This window comes from Xenopus laevis, chromosome 6S (genome assembly GCF_017654675.1).
Source record: "Xenopus laevis strain J_2021 chromosome 6S, Xenopus_laevis_v10.1, whole genome shotgun sequence".
Taxonomy (NCBI): domain Eukaryota; kingdom Metazoa; phylum Chordata; class Amphibia; order Anura; family Pipidae; genus Xenopus; species Xenopus laevis.
Genome location: NC_054382.1, coordinates 39,444,262 through 39,471,602, shown reverse-complemented (window position 1 = coordinate 39,471,602; position 27,341 = coordinate 39,444,262). Strand labels below are relative to the sequence as shown.

The 27,341-nt window shown below is 37.7% G+C and overlaps 1 protein-coding gene across 2 annotated transcripts in view; it reads left to right on the top strand.

The window, feature by feature from the left end:
• thrb.S (thyroid hormone receptor, beta S homeolog) overlaps positions 1–27,341 on the top strand; it is a 220,983-nt gene that overhangs the window by 62,315 nt on the left and 131,327 nt on the right. For both annotated transcript variants that reach the window (XM_041567090.1, XM_018268611.2), the window contains exon 2: positions 21,709–21,758. The gene's annotated coding sequence lies outside the window, so the exon portion shown is untranslated. The remainder of the gene's footprint in view (positions 1–21,708; positions 21,759–27,341) is intronic.

Genomic DNA, 27,341 nt, shown 5'->3' with positions numbered 1-27,341 from the left:
AAGAAAGTAAGAATGTGTGGCATTTCCATTCTTGGATCTCTGTGTCCTCTCTCTAACCAGGCAATTCATTTTGCTTATCCCTCAGTATATATCCCTTTCTTTTTATTTATCTTTTTTATTCCTGTCTGTTCCCCAATATCTCTACTCCCCTCTGCACTCAAAACGCTTTTCCTCCTAGCATCAATTTTTTTTAAGCCTTTCTGTATTTCTCTGCTATCTGCCAGTTTTCTTCCCCTCCCTTTTCTCTTCATTCTGTTTTCTTTGCTAGGTTGAAACCACTGCGCCTAGGAAAAATTTGCTGACTTGTGCCAAATACTTCTTCTGAAATGTTACAGATGTAAAAAGAAACTTATGGAAATAATATTGATTGCAAAGTTTTTTTTATCATACTGACCTACTGTATTTCTATATTAATGAACCATGGTCAGCTAAGTACTATAGCCACAGGAAAGGATCTCATTACCATTTTGAGGGGGATGTTTCGGCCCGTGGGTGCTGTGCCACATGTATATGATGCAGAGAATATTCCAAAAACAGTTTAATATTTTCCCTGTTACTATCAGAAAATAGCTTTTTGCTGCATATAATCTGAATCTATCAAATAGTTAACATGCTTTGCCCAACTGGAATCAATCCAGATCCTTGTAATAGGAGCCAGCAAGTCTGATTGTATAGCATTAGCCCTAATCGTGACCCACTTTCTGTACTAAACATATAAACAGCCATTTTCAAATGCAGTGCAGTGTGCAACATGCAATTCTTGGACACAAATTTCTGTTTTAACTACAATGCAGCATTTCTCACCAAATTTCCTATTGCAATTGAACACATTTCATCAAAAAAGTGGAATTTCTTCAACAAGTTCACAAGTCTTGTGAAAGCTGCAGCTAAAGTTTTCAGGTTTCAATAACATCACTTTGGCGCCTCTGCTAAAATGGCATTAACATGTGGTCGTATTGGAGCAAGTCTATAGCGGATATTGACACAAGCTGCTATGGCATCCCTGGAATTACTGCTACATATAAGGAGTGTTAGTAGTCCTTTGGTTCCATAGGCTGAATAGGTGAATTAGTGTATAGTTGAGCAGTAAAGGTGAGACATAGGCAATGAATGACATTTGGCACAAATACTTTATAGAAAATACAAGGGGCATATTTGAACCAAGTATCTTTAAAAGGGTTGTTCACCCTTTTTTCAGTCCCCAGAAATAAAGACTTTTTTCAATTAATTTAAAGGGATTCTGTCATGATTTTATGGTGTAGTTTTTATTCTAACTTGCACTGTTTACACTGCAAATAATTCACTCCACTGTATAAAATTTCATTCCCAATCCAAAAGTGTATTTTTTTAGTTGTAATATTGGTGTGCAGGCAGCCATCTCAGGTCATTTTGCCTGGTCATGTGCTTTCAGAAAGAGCCAGTTCTGCAGCCTGCAGGCTATTGTTTTTCCTACTCAATGTAACTGAATGGGGTTTCAGTGGGACTTGGGTTTTTATTATGGAGTGCTGTTCTTATATCTACAAGGGAGCTGTTATCTGGTTACATTCCCATTGTTCTGCTGATGGGCTGTTGGGGGGGGAGGGTGATATCACGCCAACTTGCAGTGCAGCAGTAAATAGTGACTGATAGTGACAGAGCACAAGTCACATGACTAGGGGCACCTGTAAAACTGACAATATGTCTTGCCCCATTTCAAAATTAAATATAAAAAAATCAGTTTGCTCTGAAAAACGAATTTCAGTGCTAGAGCAGCACTATTAACTGATGTTAAAATAAACATTTTTTTCCCATGACATTATCCCCTTTTTTTTACCATTTTTCCAAAATTTAAGTTTAAAGTTTAATGTTTCTGTGTTTCAGTCTGGCAGCTCAGTAATCCATGAGCAGATTCTGATTCTACATTAGTATACATTTTTCAGAAGCATCTGTGGAATTAACAATTTAGCCTTTTATGAAACTCAGGGAATCTGTTCAGCAGGGCCAAAGATAAGAAATGTATGTAGAAATGTAAATGGATCATTTAGCACATTATTAATTAGCCTCTAATTTAATATTAATAAAAAAAAATAGCCTATAATTTAATATTAATATCTTTCTCTTTAGCCTGTATTGGTACTTTTATTACTACAGAGAATGAGGACTCTAAGGTCAAATAAGTTGGTGTCACATACCATATATGATCAGAACTGGTCGCTCCCATATACTCATAGGTCATATCATTACAGTATGCTGGTTTTTTTTATGGCTTTGCGAATTATGAACCTTTACTGTCATCTTATTGATTGATACTCAACACAGCATTTGATTTTATTACTGTTTTTGTTTAAATGTTTAGCATGTGTTAGCTTTCTTCATTGGTAAACATTTAACCCAAGGAAGCAGTCATTAACATTATGGGTTTGCATCCCTTTGGGACTAATTATCTTACCCCTCATTAAATGGAACAATGTTACTCTACTGTATATTAATGTTTGTTGGTAGAAACAAGTTTTATGGAAAGTGATCTTATTGCCCTATAAGTCATATCACTTAGATAATAAATGTCTGTCTCTTTCCAATATAATATGTAGTGATATCATAAGCATTAGTTCATCAATGTCTGCACCTGACATTCTGGAACCTGACTTACAATAAATGTTAACAATGCTCATAAAGTAGATCTGCTCTTGTAAGGAATATGAGGTAAAGCAGCTGCATAGTAAAGTTGTGAGGATATCAAAGGATAGACAGCTGGGACACAATATTATCAAAGGATCCCTGCTATACTTAGAACACTGACTTTTTCTAGTTACCATGAAAACCCATTAAATGTATTGCATATGGTGCCGTGGATTTCTAATTATTATTTCTGATATACTGGTTTTACAAGGCCTCTGCAACAGAGCATTACAGGCTGGATTTGTGGATAGTTTATTTGCCTGTGCTATTGAATTAATATCCACCAAGCTTCTGGGATATTATCTAGAGGAGCATGTACTTAGAAATGTTTTTGGGACAGATTTTGTTATTTGTTGAGAAACATATCTTCAATTCCAGGTTTCCCCCATCAATTTAGACTTGTGTCTTAGACATATAACTTTTTCCTTAAAGAAGAAGGAAAGCTACCAAAGTAGTTTATTGCCAATAATCACAATAGTGCATGCTATAACAATATATTTATTCTGCAGAATGCTTTACCATACCTGATTAAACGGCACTAAAATCCCTCTCTGTTTGTTTGGGATACAGCCTCCATATTAGCTTGGTGTGACATCAATTTCTGCCTGAGCATCTCCCGGCTCACTTATAGCTATGGGATACAGCAGGGAGGGGAGGAGGGAGGGGGAAAAGGGAGGGGGAGTGGTAGAGAGGAGCAAACTGAGCATGCTCAAGCCCTAGCCCTGAAGGTTTATGCTAAAAACAGGAAGTCTGATACAGAAGCCCATGTGTACACAATAGAAGGAAAGAAAAACTGTTGACAGAGGACTCAGAGCAGCATTACTTCGAGAGTTTACTGTTGTATTTATATTGACCTTTATGATAAATCTTACTTAATTTTAGACTTCTCCAATTTTAGGGGCAAATTTACTTAAGAATGAATATCGAGTGTTAATTAACCCTCGATATTCGACTGTCGAAGTTAAAGCCTTCGACTTCAAATATCGAACGATTAAATCCTTCGAATCATTCGTTTCGAAGGATTTTAATCTATCGATCAAACTATTTTTGTTCGACCAAAAAAAGCTAGCAAAGCCTATGGGGACCTTTCCCATACGCTAAAATTGACTTCGGTAGCTTTTAAGTGGCGAACTAGGGGGTCGAAGTTTTTTCTAAAAGAGACAGTACTTCGACTATCGAATAGTCGAACGATTTTTAGTTTGAATCGTTCGATTCGAAGGTCGAAGTAGCCCATTCGATGGTCGAAGTAGCCAAAAAAAACATTCGAAATTTTTTTTCCTCTATTCCTTCACTCGAGCTAAGTAAATGGGCCCCCTAGTGTAGACTTTTCAACTTTCATATATAGGCAGTGGTCGAACTTACATACAACTCAAACTTACAGAAAGTGCTGTTATTAACATATTATGGTTTGCTTGGCCTTTATTAGTATTTAGCCTTAACCAACCACCTGCCCCAATCCCCTCTGGAGTGTTGTCTAAATAAATGTGCACAGAAAGGTAAAAATAAAAACTATGTTAAGACAGACATCTCTCTAAATTGCATTTAATAAGTAAATGTATATGTTTCAACTTACATACAAATTCAACTAAAGAACAAACCTAGAGACCCTAGAGAGAAAAACTTAACACTATGTTGTTTTTACTGAAAAATGAAACACAACTTTTCTTCATCTTTAAATAACATTTTAAGTTCCTTTTACAGTAATAAAATCTGATTGTAATAAATGTATTTTGAAATCTTACTATAACTTTTAATGCCTTTATAAAAGCAAAGTGTTGGGACAGTTGTCATTACCTCGGTTGGCACAGTGTTAGCTTCTGAAGAGGAATGACTGACTCAGTTTGGAAAGTATTAAGATAAAAGATCTAACAGTGCAGTTCTCTGTGATGAAGCACATAAAACCGCTTACAAATAAGAACTCAGTAGTAGCTCTGTTACCTTTGATTAAAAATAAATATTGGCAATCTGATAGCTGCTATGTTTTTAGCAACTGATATTCAGCCTTGTGAGCCTGAGGCTGAAGTTTTACAGTAGTATTCAGTGGTGCCTCAGTGCTTTTACTTCATTAATTAAAAGGAAATGTTTGTCTATAAACAGCTGGGAAATAATATTTGTTTATCTTTTTATTTGTATGACATTTGTTCCTTTAGAAATTCTCAGGGTCATTTGGGAGTAATCCTTTAGGGCAAGCAAAACAGGTCACTTCCACTAAAATATTGTATGTATGTATATATGTATATATGTATATTTTTATTTATATAGCGCTAATTGAGGGCAAAGCACTGTACAGCAAAACAATACATTAGTAGAAGAAAGAGGGAGTCATTGCAATCATAAGTACAAAAATACAGTACACATTAAATTTAAAATATAGTTACAAAATATATTAAGTGCCTATTGTAAAGAAGACAAAAGTATCAAGGTCCCTGCCCCGTAGAGCTTACAGTCTGAATGGGAAGGTCACGTACAGACACAAATTGGAGGGATTTTAAGTGCTGTAGGTTACAGTGGGTGACATTGCCATATAAGTGCCAGTTCCCAGGTCAGGTGTTATGCAAGTGCTCCAAGAGGTAGTCTTTGAGTTTAGTTCTGAAGACATTCATGGAGGATTGGTATTCCAAATATAAGGAGCAGCAAGACAGAAGGGTTTCATGCGGGACACAGCAGTAGTAGTGGGGGTGCAACCAAGTGGTTGCTCTGAGAGGAGTGGAGGATTCGACCAGGAGCATATAGACAGACAAGAGTTGAGATGGAGTTGCTGGGGAATGAATGGCTTTGAAGATTATGAGGGGGAGTTTGTTATTCTTTGTTTTATGGTAAGCCACAAGAACTTCAGCAGGGAAGGGGACTGTACACTTTTGGATGAGAAGAGGAGAGTTCTGGCAGACGTATATAAAACAGACTGTAGAGGGGTGAGATGGGAGTTAGGGAGGCCAGATAGTAGAATGTTACAGTAAATACAGTGCTGAGTTGACAGTGTTAATGGGCATGCCATCAATCGAGATAGTAAATAGGGCAGTAGGACAAGGCTTAGGTAAAAAAATTATGATATCACGTTCTTTCACTGAGGACAGGTAGGAAGAAGGGAGCCTGTGTACTGGATAACCTGGTGAGTAGAACCATAAATAGGAGAACGGAATTCAGAAGCCATGAAAAAGTAAAGGTTTAATGAAAAGAGGTGCAAAACAGTAACCAGTGAATAAACAGAATAAACTGAGATACCAGCAAGCAAAACAAAGTCCAGTCAACAGGGAGTCGCATGCTAAATCTGGCTGAGGAGCTTAATAATCAAGCAACCAGGCGTTGCTTGTAGCAGACTTATAAAAGAGGCAGGATTGTTAATTGACAGTTGTTGTTGTAGTTAATAAGGAAGGAGGGGCAAGAGAGCAACAGAGAGATAGCATAAGACCATCATAATAACAAACCCACGCTAACTCTAAGGGACCCCAGTGGCTCAGGAGAATGGTGCAGTTATGGTTCAACAAATAATCAATAGTTTGATTCCTGACAGATGATTAGTTTTTGTGAGTTTGAGGTGGCATTGGCTAAACCAGGTGGAGATTGCTAGGAGGCCGTTAGAGATTTGAGTCTCGGTTTCAGCTATTAATGAAGGGGTGGATAAATATATTTGGGTATCTTCAGCATACAGATGATAGTTACAGCGAATAAGCAGATGAGTTCTCCCAAAGACAGAGTGTACAGGGAGAACAACAGTGGGCCAAGTACAGAGCCTTGCGGCACCCCTACATTAAAGGGCACTTATTGGGCAAAAATATTATCCCCAATCAAAGTTGCTGCCTAATAGAGCCCTCACTCTGGTTGGGGGTAACAATAGTTTTTTTTTTTTTAAATTGCCCCCGCCAGTGCTAGGACACTTGCACTGGGAGATCCCGGTGCAAGTGGTCATGTGCAAAATGTGCTTCTGACGTCACGCTCATGTGCTTGTACCGGGAGCTTCCTCCCGACGCAGGTGGCCTAGTACTGGCGGGTGGTGGCAATAAAGAAAAAAAACAAGAAAAATCTACTGTTACCTCCAACGCCAGTGCAGGCTCTATTTTCTTAGAACATTTAATCTATTAGCCCGCACCTTTGGTTATGGATGATATTTTTTCCCAACAGGTGCCCTTAAAGGGCTTGTTCATTTTTAAGTTAACTTTTAGTATGATGTAGAGAGGGTTCGTCTGATACAATTTGCAATTCGTTTTAATTTTTTATTATTTTATTTTTGAGTTATTCATGCTTTGTATTCAGAAGCTCTCCAGTTTGCAATTTCAGCAATGGTCTAAATTATGCTAGCAACCATGCACTGAATTGAATAAGAGACTGGAATAAGAATAAGAGAGTGCCAGAATAGAAAGATGAGTAATAAAAAGTAACAATATTAATAAATGTGTAGCCTTACAGAGCATTTGTATTTCCAAGGCCATAAACGCAGAAGACCGAAGGCCAAATAGAAGATTGTGCTTCTATGGGAAACTAATATTGAGGCTACATATTGTTGTTTCATGATCATTTCACAGTCCCCTTTTCATACTGCTTTCATGAAGCTATGTGTTATAAAATAATGACAAGGAAAAGCTAATTACCAGGCTTTACCCTGCTGCAAAATGTGTATTTTTCCAGAAACCCCATTGTAATTACAGCAGTTAAGTTATTTGTGTTTGAACGTATCCTCTGCTCTGTAATGCATGGGTGGTGGGTTATATAAGTACTAAGGCCTTGTTATGGTTCCCTGGAGGAGAATTACTCTAAGCGCTATGTATGATTACTGTTCTCACTTTCTTGCTTAGATGGGCAGTATGTGAGGTGTCATTTGACTGCTTTTTCTCTTAGCTTTTTTTTCTATTTTGTAGCTTTGATGTCTTTTGCAGAAATATGATATCTTTTTTAACTGCATAAAAGGGAAATATCTAGTACAGGGGTAGGCAACTCGCAGCTCTGATGACTCATGCGGCTCTTCATCCTGCTTGCTGCTGCTCTGGATTTTCGGCTTTGCCTCTCACTCCTGGGATGTCTATACAGCCCTCTCACCTGATGCCGGCTTCTTGAGTGTGAGACCGCGGTAAGCTAATGGTTAGCTTACCACTGTCGCACACGCAGGAAGCCGCCAACAGGTGCGAGGGCTGTATAGACATCCCAGGAGTGACAGGCAAGATTGAGCTGCAGCAAAATGATTCATCATGGTCCTTTCTGCGGTTGCACACTCAAGACAAGAGAGAAGCCTCCAGAGTCCAGCTGCAGCAGGAGCGAGGGCTATAGATGTGGATGTGACACATATTTTAATGACGTCTATAGCCCTCGCCTTTAAACAAATGAGAACACTAGCATTTAATAGGGCTATTCACTGTTTAATTTATTTCAAAGTAGGCCAACACATTCACACTGCACTTTTGTTTGTTAGATTCTATAACAGTAAAAATTTAAAAAAGGTTAAAACTTTTAAAAGTTTATAAGCTGTGTTATGTTTTGCGGCTCCAGGCTATTTTTCTTTAGTGGAAGAGGGGCAAAATGTCTCTTGATAGAAAAGATTGCTGACCCCTGATCTAGTACCACTGAGTTTGTTCCCTAAACCACCGTCCTTGCTCCTTTTCCATTTCACTATCTGCATACGTAGAACCTGAATTGTCTAATAAAAAACAGCTAAGTTATAGTCCATTCTAGCCAAAGAACATGAATTTTATTTTAAGGCCACATTGTTCTGCCTTGTAGAACAAAGCAGTCTAGACAAACATCATTGATCCCTATGGATATGCAGATGCTTGTGTATTTTTGTATTTGTATTTTTGTATTCTAAGTAGTTTGCTAAAAGGTTGGTTGTGAAATAATTGTTAACATAGCAGGTATAAGATCTCTTATCTGGTATTCCAATTTCCAGAAATCTCCAAATTATAGGTAGTCTATTTAAGTTATTTAAAAACAAACAACCTTTCCTGGTTCTCTGTAATAATAAAAACAGTCCCTTGTACTTGATGGTAACTAAGCTGCATTAAAAAAATCCTACTGGGTTTATTTAATGTTTAGATGTTTTTAGCAGACTTAAAGGGGTTGCTTACCTTTCAATTAACTTTTAGTATGATGTAGAGTGTTATATTCTGACAACTTGCAATTGGTTTCCATTCTTCATTATTTCTTGAGTTGTTTAGCATTTTACTCAGCAGCTCTCCGGTTTGCAGTTTCAGCAATCTGGTTGCTATTGTCCAAATTACCCTAGCAACCATGCATCGGTTTGAATAAGAGACTGGAATATGAATAGGAGAGGGCTGAATAAAAAGATGAGTGACAAAAAGGAGCAATACATTTGTAGCCTTACAGAACATTCGTTTTTTCGATGGGGTGTCAATGATCCCCATTTGAAAGCTGTAAATCGTCAGAAGAAGAAGAAGGCAAATAATTAAAAAACTATTTTAAAAAAAATGAAGACCAGTTGAATATTGCTTAGAATTAGGCATTCTATAACATACTAAAATTTAACATAAAAGTGAGCCACCCCTTTAAGGCATTGTGATCCAAATGACAGAATGCTCCATGAATACCAGATTATTCCAAACTTGGAATACACCAGGTCCCTTATCTTTTTGTTTCATTATACCACTGCATCTTTGGTTTTATTGCCTTAGTTAACTCAGTTCTTAATGAACTCGTGGAGGCTTGGCATGCTGAGTAGGTTTCTTGCCGTATTACTTGATCTCACACTTGCTTTAGGCATTGCATTTATATTGTCCCCCCCATCCACAGCAGAGAGTCACTGTACCTCAACAATTTGATGTACAGCACTGAATAATAATAATCGCTCTATATAGGAATAAAGGGCAGCTAATGCCCATAAGTAATGTGTACAATATATCCTCTCATTTATGTTCAGTGCTGTCCAATAATCATCCAGAAAACTGTGATAAGTAGGACAATTCCTGACAGCAGGTGCCAGCAGGCTTTTTGATGGCGAAGGGACCCGAAGACTATGTGAAGGTCCTCAAGATGGCAACTGGGAGCTCCAATGCACTTCTCTGCATTTAAAGGAACAGTTCAGTGTGAAAATAAAAACTGTGTAAATAGATAGGCTGTGCAAAATAAAAAATGTTTCTAATATAGTTAGTTAGCCAAAAATGTAATATATACAGGCTGGAGTGAACAGATGTCTAATAAAACAGCCAGAATCCAACTTCCTGCTTTTCAGCTCTATAACTCTGAGCTAGTCAGCGACTTGAAGGGGGGCCACATAAAACAGCCAGAATCCAACTTCCTGCTTTTCAGCTCTATAACTCTGAGCTAGTCAGCGACTTGAAGGGGGGCCACATGGTACATTTCTTTTCAGTGAGTTTGTAATTGATCCTCAGGATTCAGCTCAGATTCAAAAGCAACAGATATGACCCATGTGGCCCACTCTCAAATCTCTGATTGGTTACTGCCTGGTAGCCAGGGTAACCAGTCAGTGTAAACCAAGAGAGCTGAAAAGCAGGAAGTAGTGTTCTGACTGACATGTTATACATTAAATCACTCCAGCCTTTATACATTACATTTTTGGCTAACTATATTAGAAACATTTTTTATTTTGCTCAGCCTATCTATTAACCCAGATTTTATTTTTACACTGAACAATTCCTTTAAGGGTTCGAATTTTTAAAAGGGTTTTTTGTAACAGTAAAGCACATCGCAGGGAGGGAGGTGGTTTAGTTCTCCTATTAAAACACAGACAACATTCCTAAAGTGGTTGCATCTGTGGCCCATCTGGCAAAACGCACCACCATTACCTTGGCAGATGAAACTACCAAGGGGACATCATTGCATGCTCATCATGCTCATTGCAGCTAGCACAAGGCTATTGCCCGGAAAGAAGACATACTTATAGAAGGCAGAAAAGTTATTGTATTATAAACTGGAAAGCATATATCAGCTTTGTGCAATGCAACAAGTTGTTTTTTTTCAGACATTTGATAGGCTTTTCAAAGTATGACAGCATTAGCATCTCTATATTTTGCTTTTCACTAACGACAGATTATCCTGTTACTATGTGCAAATGCTACTCGTGCTTTAAAGAGATACTGACACCTGAAATTAAACTTTTTTTTACATCTATTATAATATTGGCTTTGCAAGCTACTTCTAACTTTGCCATAAAGTATTTGCATGATGCTTTTACATTACCTGTCTGATCCCCCATGTTCCTGTATGAGGGGGCTGCCATATTTGTGCAGCAGGAGTCCGTTAGCATTAGTAACTCTAACTGACAGGCTGAGATGGGACAGTCAGGTTGGCAAAGTCAGAGTGTCAGAGAGTCAGGCTTAGGAACTTCAACTAACAATTATATACAAAAATAAACCTCTCAGCAAAAAATGATCACCATGACCTATAGGTAACATTTAATTTACATTCATATGCTAAAATTCATTTTTTAGTGTCAGTATCACTATAAGGTGGTTATGTTATTCCCATTTGTTATGCCTTGAACTTATTTTATAGACTTAAGAACATTAAACTAAACTTTTGTACTAATTTACCTAATTATTTTCCCAGAGAATGTGTTAAATGAACAGATACAAGACACCATCCATAAAGCTCCTTTGTCGTTAACACTGGTCAAAGTCTATTTTTATATTATTAAATGCTTGCTGCCATCCCACAGTAGATTTCACGTTGCCTTTTTAGTAAGCTGCTAGCATGCAGACAGAATAAAGGGATTCTGAGAGCTTGTAGCATGAAGACATGTGGAAACAGCTGAAAAAAAGCTGTTATGTTTTTTACATAGTGGAAGAGCCAGCTCTGATGGCTTTGTCAGGACTGTGCAAATGAATCTACAGCCAAAATGTTGCACGCTCAAGTTAAGAGATTAAAAAGAAGTACTGCCCACACAGTCTTTAGAGTATTACAGAGACAGGAGAAGTCTGAGATGACAAATACTTGGCATTTGTGTAAGGAACCTGAGTTAGCTATAAAACAAAAGCGTAGGAGAGGAGCAAAAACTGATAGTCCAAATACAGTGTTTATCTAAGATTAAGACTGATGGCTTTAGGAATAAATATGGAAAAAAATATTAACATTAACCAAGCTATACATTAAATGAATAGATAAGGCTAAGAAATTATATGAAATTCAACTTCAGAAACACTGAAAAGTGTGTATTCTCTGCTATTTCTCTTTATCCCCCAGCCATTTATAGCTCATCCTCTGGCAGCACCAATTGTATGGAGATTCTTGGAATGTCTCCTGCAAAAATTGCAGGGCTACAGTTTGGGTGTGAGGGATTCCTGTTATACAAACATTTGCAATTCTGGTGAAAGAGCTGAGGTGTCCTACAGTGTACATAGATACTGTATTGTTACTCTTCCTTACTAGTGAGACCTGAGACTAGTTGTGGAATTGGTAATAGAAAAGAACGAGACATAGGGAATACTGTATTCACTTCCCTCACTATACAGCACAAGTGATTGTGGACCAAACCATTTGCTCTGACTAGCTTATTCTGATGCATATTCTACCTTTGATTATACTGGGAGTCACACCAAACTGTCAAATGAAACTTGTAATTACTTTGTTATGCTCAAGGGGTAGTATACACCTATATAAACCATTTTCGAACTTATATATAGAACATACGCTGAACATACAATCTGCAAATTCTGAAAAAAATATTCACATATTCACACTTACTAACTCCCTTGTAGGTAGATCACCAGATATGCAATGTAATGCATTGTTCAGTGTCAGTCTCTGCTTGGAGAAAATGGTAGGATTTTAATTAGAGGAATGACTTACAGCTTCATATTCTTAGAGACGTGGCAGGCTCCAAGTCTCACCAGTGCAGCTGTTTAGTTCCTTGATATCCCACTAGATTTGCCTGTCCTGGATTTTGTTCACATGCAGCAGGTCTGTGGGGATTAACAAATCATCTCAGTCTGCCTCACTGCATTCACAGTTCTGTGTGTGTTCCTGTACTGACACTTCTGCAAATAGTTTGGCTCAAGTTTCTTAGGGTTTCAGGATAACTGGCATGTTGGTTCTGAGAAAGCCAGGCTCCAGAGTCATTCAAAAAGGTATGCATTCTACCCATTAGATTGGATAACCTTTTCAAACTATCCCAAAAACCAAATTTTTGGCTTTCACCAGTACAGGGATACAGGACACTTTTTTAACTTCATTTAGGCAAATTAAGCCCAAAGTGCAAAGGCTTTCCCCTGTTGCATCCCAAACACCTTTTGTCTTTTTGTAGAGGGTGCATATAGCTGTAACAATTCACAAGATGTGATCTAACCAATGATTTCTAAATTGAAGGCATTATATTTGTATCCCATCCTTTGTAACAGTATATCCGCACCCTGCACTGCTTCTTCCTTTTGTGGCAAAAACTGGTTGAATCAAAAATTGTGAGAAAAAAGTCAGTGATCCAGCATTACAAACAGGGATAACACAGATATCTACAGATGTGTTGAAAGTTTGAATAAAAAAGTACTCCAACTCAGACCTGAAGATATCCTGATTTGCGAAGGGTTTCTGAAAAAGTTGCGGTATTCAGGCGTCAAATCCGAAAAAGTCGTGGCGCAATATTATTTGTCAGATACAGTAGGTAGGGGTGCCTGTAGCTAGCATTGGCTGATAAAATTAGGTTTGTAGGCTGCATAGCCAACCTCTGTATATGGTTTCTCCATGCAACAATGCTAATTTTTGACACTGTGTAATGGAGAAATCTGAACCAAAGTAACTGATGACTTCTACATGGATTACAGGATGGTTTATAAATTGTATTGCATATGTCCAAACATAAACTTTATTCTTTAGAAATATTAAGATGTATACAATATAGATCAGACTGATTTATTCTCTGGTCTTTTGGTCAGTAATAGGACCATGTGGTGGGCCAGTTATGACCCATTAGGGATTTATTCATGCAGCAGATAGAATTTAGATAAATAACTTATGGTGTGGCAGCAAAGTCAGGCAGCAACCACAAGCAATGTCAAAGTAAAGTGGATGCAATTGTTGAGCCTGACACAATTCATTAAAAGTACCTGTGTCCAAACACACTACTGCACTTCCATATATTTGCAACATGGGCCATTGTGTGCATTTTGCCTCAATCTTGTGCAAGTGTCCTTATTGATGCAAAGGATCTGTGGGGCTACTGCTACTCCAAACATTGTGGTAATTTTAGGCTTCCCACAGCAGGCTCCGTCCATAGACACAATAGACTTGCACCTAAAGAATCCCACACCAACATCATTTTAAGACTGTGCTCCAGAAATTACCCAATCCTCATATAATTGTGGTTGTACAATCCCATGTGTGGCCACTGGAATTGTAGAAAAAAAAATCATGCCACCAACATTTTAGGTTGCAGACTGTATTTCCATTTGTAAATGACCCTTTATTAATGCAAACATTTCAAGTGATGTTTTGCCAATGCTGAGAATGGCTCTTAGCAGTACTTCCTATCATTTGACCCTTCAGTCCAAAGTGGTCTACTGTATATCAGATAAATAAATAAAAAATAAAGAAAATGTCTCCATTGGGCTAGAATGCAAATACTGTATTTAAATTGCTATTTTTTATATATATTTTCCCAAAATTATTATCATTTTAATATTGGTGCTTTTTCAATTTTCTCTGGCTTCAACATCCCATATCCATTTTTGGGTCTTACGCAGAGTCAGTATTAGTTTCAATATTAAAGAACAAGCTTAATGTCATTGGCAGTGGAGAAAACGCCAATCTGCCCCAACCTGAAAGCATGGCGGTTTCTTTGTCAGAAGAGAAAATTAGCCTTCTGAAGATGTGCTCAGCTAACAATAGTGGCACACTCTGCATGATTAAAAGCCACATCTAGTAGCATGAAATATTTAGAGGCTTAAGGAGGGGAACACCCCACTAAAAGAAGTCAGTAACCACTGCATTAGCCATCAACATCATCCTGACTACCTGAGCTTAACATATTCCTATCATTATTTTCCCATTTTCTCTAAGCCTTTATAAAAGCAACGTGTAATATGAAGTCTGGAAACTCAGCTACTGTGGTTTCTTCCACGAGGTGTTGGATGTATTTCCAGTCTTCCCACACAGAATTCATCATGTTTTCAAATAAAGACGTTCTATATGACTTGATGGTTTTAGGCACAGCAGTTTCACTATTTTAATATAACATTTATACTTTATGCAGATGATACATGTGGATACTAATACGAACGGAGATATTACAGAAACTAAGATGCGGATTTTACGGAACATTACCTCTTGCGCCAGACTTGCCTTCGCCACCTCAGAGGAACTGCAATGGAGTGGATAGGACTTCCTTAATTTTTTGTTCCCAAAAAAACGCTGGCATCTTTTCCTTTTTTCTGAGTGATAGCCTGCAAAAGACTGTAAAAATTTTTTTGGCAAATCGGGTTCCACCCTACATTTCCTAACATATGGCACATAAACTATACAGTGGGCTCATGTGTAGGGCATTATAACAACTCTGTTTTATTTTATTAAGGTTCCCTGGGCTTGTGTAATGTAATGTATTTGCTGCAACATATACGTCCCTTCAACTTTCACTTCCAGCCGAATGCAAATTAGCCAACGCTAGCACAACTTTACTTTGCTTGCCGAAGTAACAATAGCGCAACTTCGCCAACGTTCGGCACCCTGGATGCAGCTTTGCATCTTTGGGAATTAGCATTGTCCTGGCAAATTTACGTCTGGCGAAGAGGCCGCTAGCGAATTTGCCCATAAGAGTGAACCCAGAGCCTAGTGGGCTTCAACCAAGGACCACTTTTTCAGTGATCTTACGGGGACCCAGTGGTGGGTCTATGTAAGGTTGCTGACAGGATGTATTTTCAAGTTAAAGCGGAACTTGGGTATCTGTGTTAGGGTGGTGGGAAACAGGTCATTATTCCAGTATTGCTGTACATAGACCCCCACATATCCCACCAAGTGTGGAGAGAGGTTGAAACCGAAGAGTGTGCAGCTATTCTATTTTTATTATTACTTGCAGACCTAATCCTCCTTATCCCTACCTATCTGGTACTGGTAAAAAAATACCGGCCTTCCTAGATTCTTGCCGTTTTTTTCCATTAATAACATTGGCATCAAGCATAATTTTTACTTGCCAGGCCAGTAAAATACCGGCCAGGTGGCAACCCTATCTGGTACTCTTTGTGTACCACTGTGTATGTGTGAAAGAGATTGGAATTTTAGATTGTAAGCTACACTGGAACAGGGACTGAAATTAATGATACGTGCTCTATGGGGCAGGTTTATCAAAAGAGTTTACCACAGAAAAACTCACTCATTCTAATAATTCTTATTAGTGATGTGCAGGCCTGTCCGACATCCACACAGGGTCAGACTGGGGGTTACCGGGGCACACTGGCCTGCTGTTTCAGGCCCCCCTTTGCGCACTCAATGTGTTTTTGCCGCGAACAGCCTGAAGGAGGGAGGTAGCTGCAGGAAGAAGCAGATCTGGGCTGGCAGGGCCCACAAGAGCTGGTGGCCCACTGGGTTTTTTCCCAGTGTCCTGCCAGCCCAGTCTGGCCCTGCTTCTGTGGGCCACGGACTGGTGTGGGCTGAACTTCCTTGTGCTTGCGACCCTACCATGCCTCTCTTCCACCTCAACACTCGTCGGGTTAGAGTCGATTACTAATTCCAATGGGATTTTAGAAGCGTATTTATCAGTGGGTGAATGTTAGGGTTCATTATTTGATAAGTAAACCCCAAAAAATCCCTTAGGGATGAAGAGAAAGTATGTAAGGTTTGTGTAAGCTCTAATCTAACACTTGATAAACCTGCCCTTTAGTAACGTGCCCTGGAATATGTCTGCACTCTTTAAAGGTTAATAATAATATTTGGGTCATTGCTTACACCTAGTAGTAAAGTGCCAAATGTTGCAGATCATACAATTTTGTGGGTTTTTTTTAGTACACAAACATTGCAGATTTCTCCACACTCTTGCTAAAGGTGTATACGTTAGACAGAATAACAGAAGTGATTGATTCCAAACAAGTTTCCACCAAGTATTTATCCTTTGGTGAAAAGTATACATTACAGTCCACAAAAACTTTTAATCAGACATAATTTAGATATATTCTGAATATACCTCATCATGTGCACCAGTGTTACTTAGATTCTTCCTTTTCATGCAGATGGCAGTGAAAAGTAATTTCCATGTGGAATGCTATATGCATAAATCTGAGGACAGTGCATATTTTGTGTTCAAAGGCAAAATCTCCATATTCATCTTTTACCATTCAGCCCTTAAACATGCAGGGCTGCTGCTTTGACAGCAAACCTCAAACTGACCACAATACTGGAGAACTCCTGTATATTCATTCAGAACTTTGTGGTGGTGGTGTTGCCTTTCGTTTTGTGGAAACTCAAACATTCTATTTTTATAAATAGATTGAGTATCGCAGAAATCAAAAAGATGACTAACCAAGCTCAATGCCACAAAATCAACACATCAAGGCTGCCATACCAATAACCTATGCACACAGAAAACATGAACGCCAAATTAAATAGTTGGTCAAATCTGCATGTGTTTAACAAAATACACTGCTGTTTTATTCGCCTAACTTCAGGAAATCCTATCATTATGGGAATCTTCTTAACCAAAGCTGTAACAAGGAGATACAAGCAGGGGAACAAAATGGGCTCCAAAAAGGTCAGCAGTGTAATGAACTAGACAGCTCAGACACCCAGTGGGTTAAACTCCTGCGTGTACACATATCCAGTATGACATGGATTTGCATAATACAAACCAGCTGTGACTGTACTCCCAGCTGAGCTTCAACAGTACAAACATTATAAAATAAAATCTCAGAAAATTATTTTTTTTAAAGATCTACAATTGTACTTTTATAGCAAGGACAAATATACCATTTGTTCTAGTAATGGCAAAAAGTATTGTTTTAACTTGAATCCCCATTTCCCCCCCAGATATCAATTCATGTTAATATGAAGCAAATGAAGGAATGTTATCAGGTCTGGACTGAGAATTAAAATAGGCCCTGGCATTTCAGGTACACACAGGCCCAATCAGCCCACATAGAGGCCCAAACAGCTCCCACCAGCCCACTAAATACTGACTTTCTATGGGACCTTATAGCAGCCCCTCTGGCATCACAGATTGCCAGTCCAGGCCTGAATGTTTCAGCCACCTCTCAAACTCATGTTACCACAGTTTGGTCCTTTACATATCACCACCCTATCCACACCTAGCACCTGCCTATTTATCTGACTCACTGCATTGCACAACTGACCGTATGCTTATGTGTATCTGTATACTGTAGATGTCTGTATGTCCCATTGTATTCATACTGTTTAGGTGTACTCAATGAACCAATTCTACAGAACTAAACACCAAAATATAAATAAATAACCAGATCACTGTTAGTCAGGGGTTCACTCAACATTTTCTTAATCTTTATTACTTTGCAGTTTTTATTTATTGAAATGTTTGTAGCATTACAGGCATGGGGCCTGTTATACAGAATGCTTGGGACCTGTTTTCCAGATAAGGGGTATTTCCCTTGGATCACCATAACCCAATTCTACTAAAAACATTTAAAGATTAAAGGAAAACTATACCCCTGAACAATGTAGGTCTCTATATTGCAGAAAAAATCTCATATGTAAAACCCTGCTTCATGTAAATAAACCATTTTCATAATAATATACTTTTTTTGTAGTATGTGTGATTTGGTAATCATAAATAGAAAATTGCCATTTTAAAAAATAAGGGCCGTCCCCTGGGATACTAAGATTCACGGTGCACGGAAAAAAAAACCCTACATGTTAGGTCACATGAGCCAATTAACAAAGTTGTGTCTTTTGCTTCCATAATTCTTCCTGTTACAGTTAGAGCTGCAGTATGGTCAGGTGATCTCTGAGGCAGCAAACAGATCATCACAAAATGGTTTCTCATGGCAAGAGATGTAAAATGGCAATATTTACTTAAATATATATTCCAGTTTAGTAAGATTCTTTAATATGCCACTTAATTTTATATATTTGATGTTGCTTTCACTTCATTTTGGGGGTATAGTTTTCCTTTAAATAAACCCAGTAGGAATAATCTGCCTTAAGTAAGGATAATTTATATCATAATTAGGATCAAGTTCAAGGTATTCCTTTTTCAAAAATGTATTTTTAAAAATGTTAATTAGTTAAATAAACTGGAGTCTATGGGAGATGACCTTCCTGTAAGATCTGGATAAGGGGTTTCTGGAAAAGGATTTCATACTTGTACTCTGTTCTAGAAAAGTGCTGTGTAGATCCTAAGGAAATAAATACATACACAAATACAAAAATGCAGCATGTAGCTGCGTTAAAATAAACAGATATGCAAATAAATGCAATATTAGACACTCATGAGTACAAATATGCAGAATATAATGCCATTGATCAGGTGATGTGTTTGGGTGTGCTGCAAATAAAATGCACTCACCCACATGTAAAAACATCTCCTAAATTCTTCCCAATTTCCATTATATTTCCATAGGCTTCTCTTGAAAGGATTCACCAATAATTTATGGAATTATTCCATTCAATAAATGCTGGTGTGTATTTTTAAATAGAATTGATCTTGGTACCGCTTAACCAAGATGAAAGATCATGATCTGCAGGAGAAACAGGCATTTAGCAGCAGATCCCTCATTCTTATGATCTTACTCTTTAATAAATGATCCCTTGTCTTATCCAATTTGGTTGGTGTTCCATCAGTATTTTCACCTTTTAGACAAAAGCATAAACTATCCCAACTTTACTCTTGTCTAACTAAATGTGCTAAATTTCCTGTGTGTAATGGCTTGATTTGGATCTGCGGAGCAGTTACATCACACTATTCATGGAAGCACTTTAGTGCCATCAAAATTTCCCTTGATTGGAATGAGAGTTTTCTAATGGATGTGATGTGATATTGCTGGATTTAGCTATCTTTCACAGAAAACATTTATTATTCATACCTGGTGCAGTGAAACTGCCAGGCTTTTTTGAAGTATTTTGTGTTTTGGACTCTTTTCCGGTTTTGTGTTTAAGCTGATAAAGATTCCCATGTGCAACTATAACATGCTATGAACCCCTTGCAGCAGATTGGACTCATTATGTTCTTCATTAGACATTCAGAATAGGGTATTGTGTTCAAGAGGTTCTAAAAACAAATGATAGTATGAAAATTTTAGGGATGCACCGAATCAAGGATTCGGTTTGGGATTCGGGCAGGATTCGGCCTTTTTCAGCAGGATTCGGATTCGGCCGAATCCTTCTGCCCAGCCGAACCGAATCCGAATCCTAATTTGCATATGCAAATTAGGGGCGGGAGGGAAATTGCATGACTTTTTGTCAGAAAACAAGGAAGTAAAAAATGTTTTCCCCTTACCACCCCTAATTTGCATATGCAAATTAGGGTTCGGATTCGGTTCAGTATTCAGCCGAATCTTTCACAAAGGATTCGGGGGTTTGAATCCAAAAAAGTGGATTCGGTGCATCCCTAGAAAATTTGCATATGTATATACAGTACCTGGCAAAGCCATTGTGAGGAGGTTACCTGGTAGGCGCGGGCGCCCGCCAGTGGGGACGCCTGCCACCTCCTCCTGTATGATCCTGTGCCACTTCTGCTGCTTCCGGGTTGTGCGGCATTTGGGAATCTTCACCCTTTTCGGAAGGCCGGTGTGATTTCATCAGCATTAGTGCGAAGTTCAAATATTTAAAAGGCTCTTAGACTAATGTTTATTGCCCAATGTAAAGGTTCCTTTCATACTTCCTGGGTGTATTGATAGTCTGATACATGGTTCTTGATCCTTGCCTGTCCCTGACCTTGCCAATCTGCTGCCTGAACTGACTCCTTGCCTCTGTTGATAATTCTTTGGATTCTGTCTTGGTATTTCACTCCTGATCTGTGTATGACCTTGGCCTGTGATCTCAACCTCATCTCAGCTCCCTGTTTTGGTATTGTGTTGCCCGTCTGGTTTGACCCTGTTCTTGTCTACACTGCCTGCATCCCCCATTCCTTTCATACATGTTTGGTTCCTGTGCTCGCCCAGAACTTTCTCCCTGGTTTTCCCACATTAAGACCTGGCAGCATCTGATTAGCGGAGGGATCCACCAGATCCTTGGAGTCTGTTCTGGGTTTGGGATACCCTATGTTACAGCTACATGCATAAGTGGACTATATACTGGTATGTAAACTTGATGGGAAGAACTAAAGCTTAACTAAAGAAGAAAAGAAGAATTGTTGAACATAATTTTTTGGGCTTCTGTACCAGCCCCAGGCAACCACAGTCCTTTAGTAGTAGAGATCTGTTCCTCCAAAGATGCCCCAGTAGCTCCCCATCTTCTTTTCTTCTGATTCATTGCACATGTTATGTGCTGCTGTCACTTACTGAACATAGGGACCAATGCACCATATACTGAAAAAAAAAAAAAAAATATATATATATATATAACTGTCAAGATACAAGGCTGATTAGTAATTAATTCAGATATATAGTAGGGGACAGCCAGTGGAATTAGCATGATAATGTTATATTATGCCCCGTAGCACCAGCTTATATGACAGGCCAACCTAATATTCTGCTTGATAACTTGTGAAGACTCCTAAACCTAATTCTTCTCAATAGCTGTTCAAAGGCCATTGAGCATGTGTGTGTCACAGACACTTCTAACAGAATCCAAAATGTGGAGCTCCTTTGACAACTGCGAAGGCCTGGATCATTACTTTGATAGAGATGCTCAACCTTTAGGCTGATGTAGTGAAATTCAGTGTATATGATGTAACATTTCTAGCAGTGTATTCATTTTTAGTCTTTACTTCTCTTTTAAAGATAACTGCATTCTATAAAGCTGGTATTTTTTATGAGCCCCTGCAGGAACCTATATGGCTGCTTCACTATTATTCTGCAAGTGAGCTGATTCCTATATACAGTATCTCATAGTAATGTTACCTGTATTGGTTCCTATAACAAGATGGGGACATCAGAAAGATAAATGTTATAAAGACATGAAATAAGTGCCTTTCCATGTCACATTATTTGAAGCTCCAAACAAACTTTTGTATATGATAATTATATTTCTTTTTCTTCACAGATGTTGAAGAGTGATTGGGGTTAAGCAGGCACATACTGTACAAGAAAAAGGTAAAAACCTAATTAGCATGGCATAAAATACTGTAGTATTGTGTTCCCTCTTTTGATTTTTATATATTAAGTTTGTTCAGTTTTTTGCTAAAGAAATGGAAGGTGGTGTTTGTCACAATAATGTGTGGTTCCTATTTTGCTCTTTCTGTCTGCCAAGATATGTAAATTGATGCAGTTTTGCAGTTGGGGTCATTTGTGAGTGTGAGGACAGGTTACATCTGTAGGGTGTACAGAAAATAAGAGAATAACGGAATATGAGATAATAAATAACTGGTTTCAATGAGATAGATAATATTTCTAATATTTGGATTTTAGGAGCTGGTTGTAGTCACATTTGTCTAAAAAAAATGACAGATATGAAACATTTAATAACTGATTTTCTTTACATCCAATAATGTAGCAAAACAGTTTAGCATAATTAAAATTATTTATTGGACTGTATTATTTTTCCTTTAGTTTGAAGTCATGTGGATAAAATAAAATCATTTTGTAAAGTGAATTTTACTGAGACTGAGAAAGACACTTACTTGCATTATGGAAAAGTTACAAGGAGCAACATATAAAGAGTGCAGTAAAACGCTCTCCTATGCAGGGAGCATGTAAATGATACATATCAAGTTCATAAATATAAATTGGATAATTTTTCTGTTACTGCAATTGGTTTATTAAGCAGTGCCTGTTGAGGACTTTTTGGAAATCTGATTTGTGTGATTGTATCAATTAAGATATATATCCTGGAGCAAAATCTGGTAGCTTCGCCATACTTCCACTTGATACAAAGCATTGTAACTCTACCTCCACAGTTTCTGAACCAATATGGAATACATTTTGGGTACAATGGGGTGCAATTTAGCACTTACTACTTTATACAATCACCCACATGAAAGGTCTGTAATTGCACTGACTTTTTGTTGTTGTTGAACTAATACTGCTGCTAAAAGCAATTTCTTTGCTTTTATCTTGTACCTGTTTCTGCCGGCTGAAATAAAAGCCATTTTTCTTTAAGAGACTTTTGCTGTCCTGACACTTACTCTGTGGGAACCTGTCATAATGCTCATGCTTTTTTAAGGAATATAATTATAAGGAAGCAACAGTGTCAGCTCATGGTTTCCTGTGGAGTCTGAGATTATATATATATATACACACACACACACCCAGTGCTGTTCTTTAGTTTATATATCTTTTGTTCCTGAATCTGTTTTATCTGTGTAGGTCTCTAGACAACTTAATACAAATTGGAAAAGTAAACCTTTGTCAAGTGCACATGCTGATGGCTATTAAAAAATGATTTACAGTTTTACATTCCATGCTAGAAAAATGATTTTGATAATGCCTTGAATCCCTTGCAAGATGTGGCAAGCTGTTTTTTGCTAAACATTCCTGTTAGTATTGCAGATTAGAGTGAAATCTTTAGAATTTAGGAACATGTAGATGATATGCTGAATAAACTAACTTTTACTTCTGTGGCGTGTGCCTTTTCTGGCACAAGGTGTGGCTCTCAGTTTAGAAGGACCCACACTCCCATATTAGTGAACCAACATTATTTATTCTTCAAACTTGTACATCTAAACATTATGGTATCAAAATCCAACGTTTTGGCCTTCATTAAGGCCTTTATAACCCTTGAAAAAGGCCCTAATGAGGGCTGAAATGTTGGACTTTGATACAATGCAATAAAAAGACAGATTGGAAGATATTTTTTGTATACGTTATAACTGAGCACCCCTATCTTTAACGTTATACTGGGTCTTGGATTGCGGATACTCACCTGGTTGTTATATATATATTCCCTTTTGTTGTCAACAGGAATTGTTCAGAGGCAATCAGGTGCAAATGCAACATAATGGCACTTTCTCAAGTACTGTAAAACTACAGGATCCCTATCCTGCTGGATATACCCCACTATAAATGAATTTCTAACTGAAGAGAAGCTTATTCCATTTAGCAACACTAATGGTGGTATTCATGGGGCTTCTCTGGTGAAAGTAACTGCCTCTATTACTGCATAGAACTATGAATAAATGGCTGCTTTACTAGTTAATGTTAAACTTGCAAAGTCAACAGAAAGAAAGTTGTAACTTATGTTGATGATTAGAGTCTTTCTGGTCTCTTCCCTTGTGCACTGAAGCTTAGACAGAAGCAGTGAGCCAAGGCAGAACTGCAGGAAAAGACAAGAAGTGAAACATCTGTGTATGAGGAGGAATTTATATCTGAATTGAATCTGGTACAAAAAGGAAACTGGGGTCTCAAAGTAAATACTCCTTTAAAGGGGTTGTTCACCATCCAAACACTTTTTTCAGTTGAGTTATTTTCAGACCAAAATAAAGAAAGACTTTGTTCAGTTGAATTGTTTTCAAATTGTTCACCATGAACAAATACTTTTTTCAATTGCTTTCCATCTTTTATTTTTTTACAGTTTTCCCAAAATTGAAGTTTAAAGGGGATGTGTTGTCAAAAATCCCCTTTTGCCTTTTGGGAATGAATAGAAGCCTTTTTCAAATTGCAATTAATTATTTTTGATAAAAAGAGTTGTGTTTCAGTTTTGAGCTGAGCGCAATCAATTCCCCCACATACCTGCTCTTTCAGCAGCGCACAAAACCTTCAAGGCCCGTGGCTGTCTCTGCTGCTTGGCCCGCCTGCCTCTTCTGCTACTCCCACCTGCCTACCAATGAAGAACGAGTAGAAGAACTAGCAGAAGTAACTAGAACTAGCAGAAGAGGCAGACGAGCCTGTACCTCTTCCCTGTACCTCTCCCATTGATTTATACAGCAATTCAGCAGGTATTAGGTGGCGAATAGTCTAATTAGAGTTCTTAAAGGGCCAGAGTATGATACAGATGAAGCCACTTGGATTTGTGTGTTAAATGTGTCATGACTCGGATTACCTGAAGAAACTATGTTATCTAAAGTCATCTTAACTCATTTTATGCATTTAACCTTTTCATTAGCATACCAAAGCACCATTGTTAACAATTGCGAATGCTTTATTTAGATGGGATGCTGTAACACCGTTTTCTGTGTTAAATGGATTAAATGTGTTTAGATATTCTATGCTAAGCAGGCTTCATCTGTAAATTTCGAAAAACAAATTAGAATTTTTTAAAAAAAAGTTTAATAGAATTTGAATAACTCCCTAGTCGAATTTGACAGTTTTGACCATAAAAATGTTTCAAAAATTTGAATTTCAAATTCGAATTTTCAATTTCTCCATCGATAAATCTGTCCCAAAGAGTCTCTTAGAAGAGAATGTGCTGCCGCTGGTGTCCTAAAAGCTTAGAGAGTAATGTGAGAAGAATTGACAACATTTAAATATTATATTATTATACTTTACTTGCTCAGTGTGCACTGCATTGTTTTTATGCTTTTTTGAGAATACTATTATAGATGAAATTTACTCAAGTGCAATTAAATTTATTAGCCTATATTTTAGCCAGGTGATTGCTCAAGGTTCAGGGTTACTTAGGCATTTAGATACTGGGGCTTATTTATAAAGAGTGGGCAAATTTGCACCTGGGCAGTAACCCATAGCAACCAGCAATCAGTGGTTAGCTATTGTCAGCCATCTGAAAGTTGGGCACTGAAAGCAGATGTCTGATTGGTTAACATGGGTTATTGCCCAGGTGCAAATTTGCCCACTATTTATTTACTATTTTTTTGAATGGCTAAATCTAAGCAACTTTTCAATTGGCCTTCAGTTTTTTTCTTTATAGTTTTTGAATTATCTGCCTTCCTTTTTCTGTTTCCAGCTTTCAAATGTGCGTCACTGACCCATATAAAAACAAATGCTCTGTAAGGCTACACATTTATAATTATTGCTACTTCCTTCAATTCAGACCCTCTCTTATTCATATTCCAGTCTCTTATTCAAATTCTTAAGAGACTGTATGGTTGCTAGGGTAATTTGAGCCCTACCAATTGGATTACTGAAATTGCAAACGGGAGAGCTGCTGAATAAAAAGCTAAATAACCCAAAAACCTCAAATAATAAAAAATTAAAACCAGCTGCAAAAGTTAAAGGTGAACAATCCCTTTAAGATCACCTCGGCTAGGGTATATCTTTTACGGATAGATACTTTCGAAAAAAAATATTCTTTGTTAATTTGTGAGATGAAGAATAGCCTTAAAATTGCATGGAATGACTTTCTTGCAAACGTCCAACACATATTATGTAATCTTTATGCTTGCACTGCCTAGGGTGGGTAGTGGCTACTTGCCTATGTATTTTACTTCAGTATATGGCAATCAGAGTGATAACTCCTTTTATACTTTCATAAAAATATTTTTATAGTTATTGTATTTGCTTTATGATTTAATAGAGTTAGTCCTCTCACTACACTACTGCATATTCCCAAATAGCATTTTTTACAGAGATGGGAATGTACTCTAATTCTATCACTACTACACTCTGATACAGTTGTCATCTGGAGCTTGGGCTACTTTCATTAAAGGGGACCTGTCAACCTGAGAAATAATTCCCAATAGGTTTCTATCATGTTAGTTGAGCAAAATAAAATTTACTTACACTACATTTATTATTTACATTTTCTTTCCTTCTTTCTTTCCTTCAATCTTGAAATTACACAACCACAGCAAGCTGACAGGAGCCATTTTGTGGACACTGTTATTAAGACAAGTTGTGTATCACCTGCCAATCTTGTGTTTGCACCAGAATGTGGGACCTAATGCCCATAGACAGTGCCATACACAATTATAGTGTTAGAAGGGAGGGGGAATGTGAGGAGGGCAGTGACATCTTGAAGTGCTGAATGGAAAGTTAAAGTAATTGGCTGCCCCACCTCTATGCCTCAGGCATAAAGGCAGGACAGGTAATATTTGATTTGCAGCTCAGATATCTAAACACCTTTATAACAGGTATGGATGGTTTAATGAAAAAAAATATTTGGGTTCCATGTTTAATCTGCAAATTACTTTTATTGTACAGCTTTTTATGTGCAGGTGAGAGGTCCGCTTTAAAAAATGGCAAGTACTCTTGATATCCTCAGTTTTTGCGGTTCTTTGGCTTGGAAAAGTTGAGCCTGTTTTCCAGTGCTCTCTGCCAAGGCAGATGTGTCTGTAATATACATTATTCTAAAACTATGCTAAAAAACTCTTCTTTTAGAACTCTGGTTAATATTATTATATTGTCATATGTTAAACTAGTAACATAGTAAGTAAGGTTGAAAAAGGACACACATGCATCAAGTTCAAACTTTTAACTCTATATAGATAACCTAACTGCTAGTTGATCCAGAGGAAGGCAAAAAATCCCATTTGAAGCCTCTCAAAATTCCTTCCTGAATCCAAGATGGCAATCAGACTAGTCCCTTGATTAATTTGTACTATGAGCTATCTTCCATAACTTTGTATTCCCTCACTTGCTAAAAAGCCATCCAACCCCATCTTAAAGCTATCTAATGTATCAGCCTGTACAACTGATTCAGAGAGAGAATTCCACATCTTCACAGCTCTCACTGTAAAAAAACCCCTTCTTAATATTTAAGTGAAACCTCCTTTCTTCTAATCGGAATTGGTGACCTTGCGTCGGCTGGAAAGACCTACTGGTAAATAAAGCATTAGAGAGATA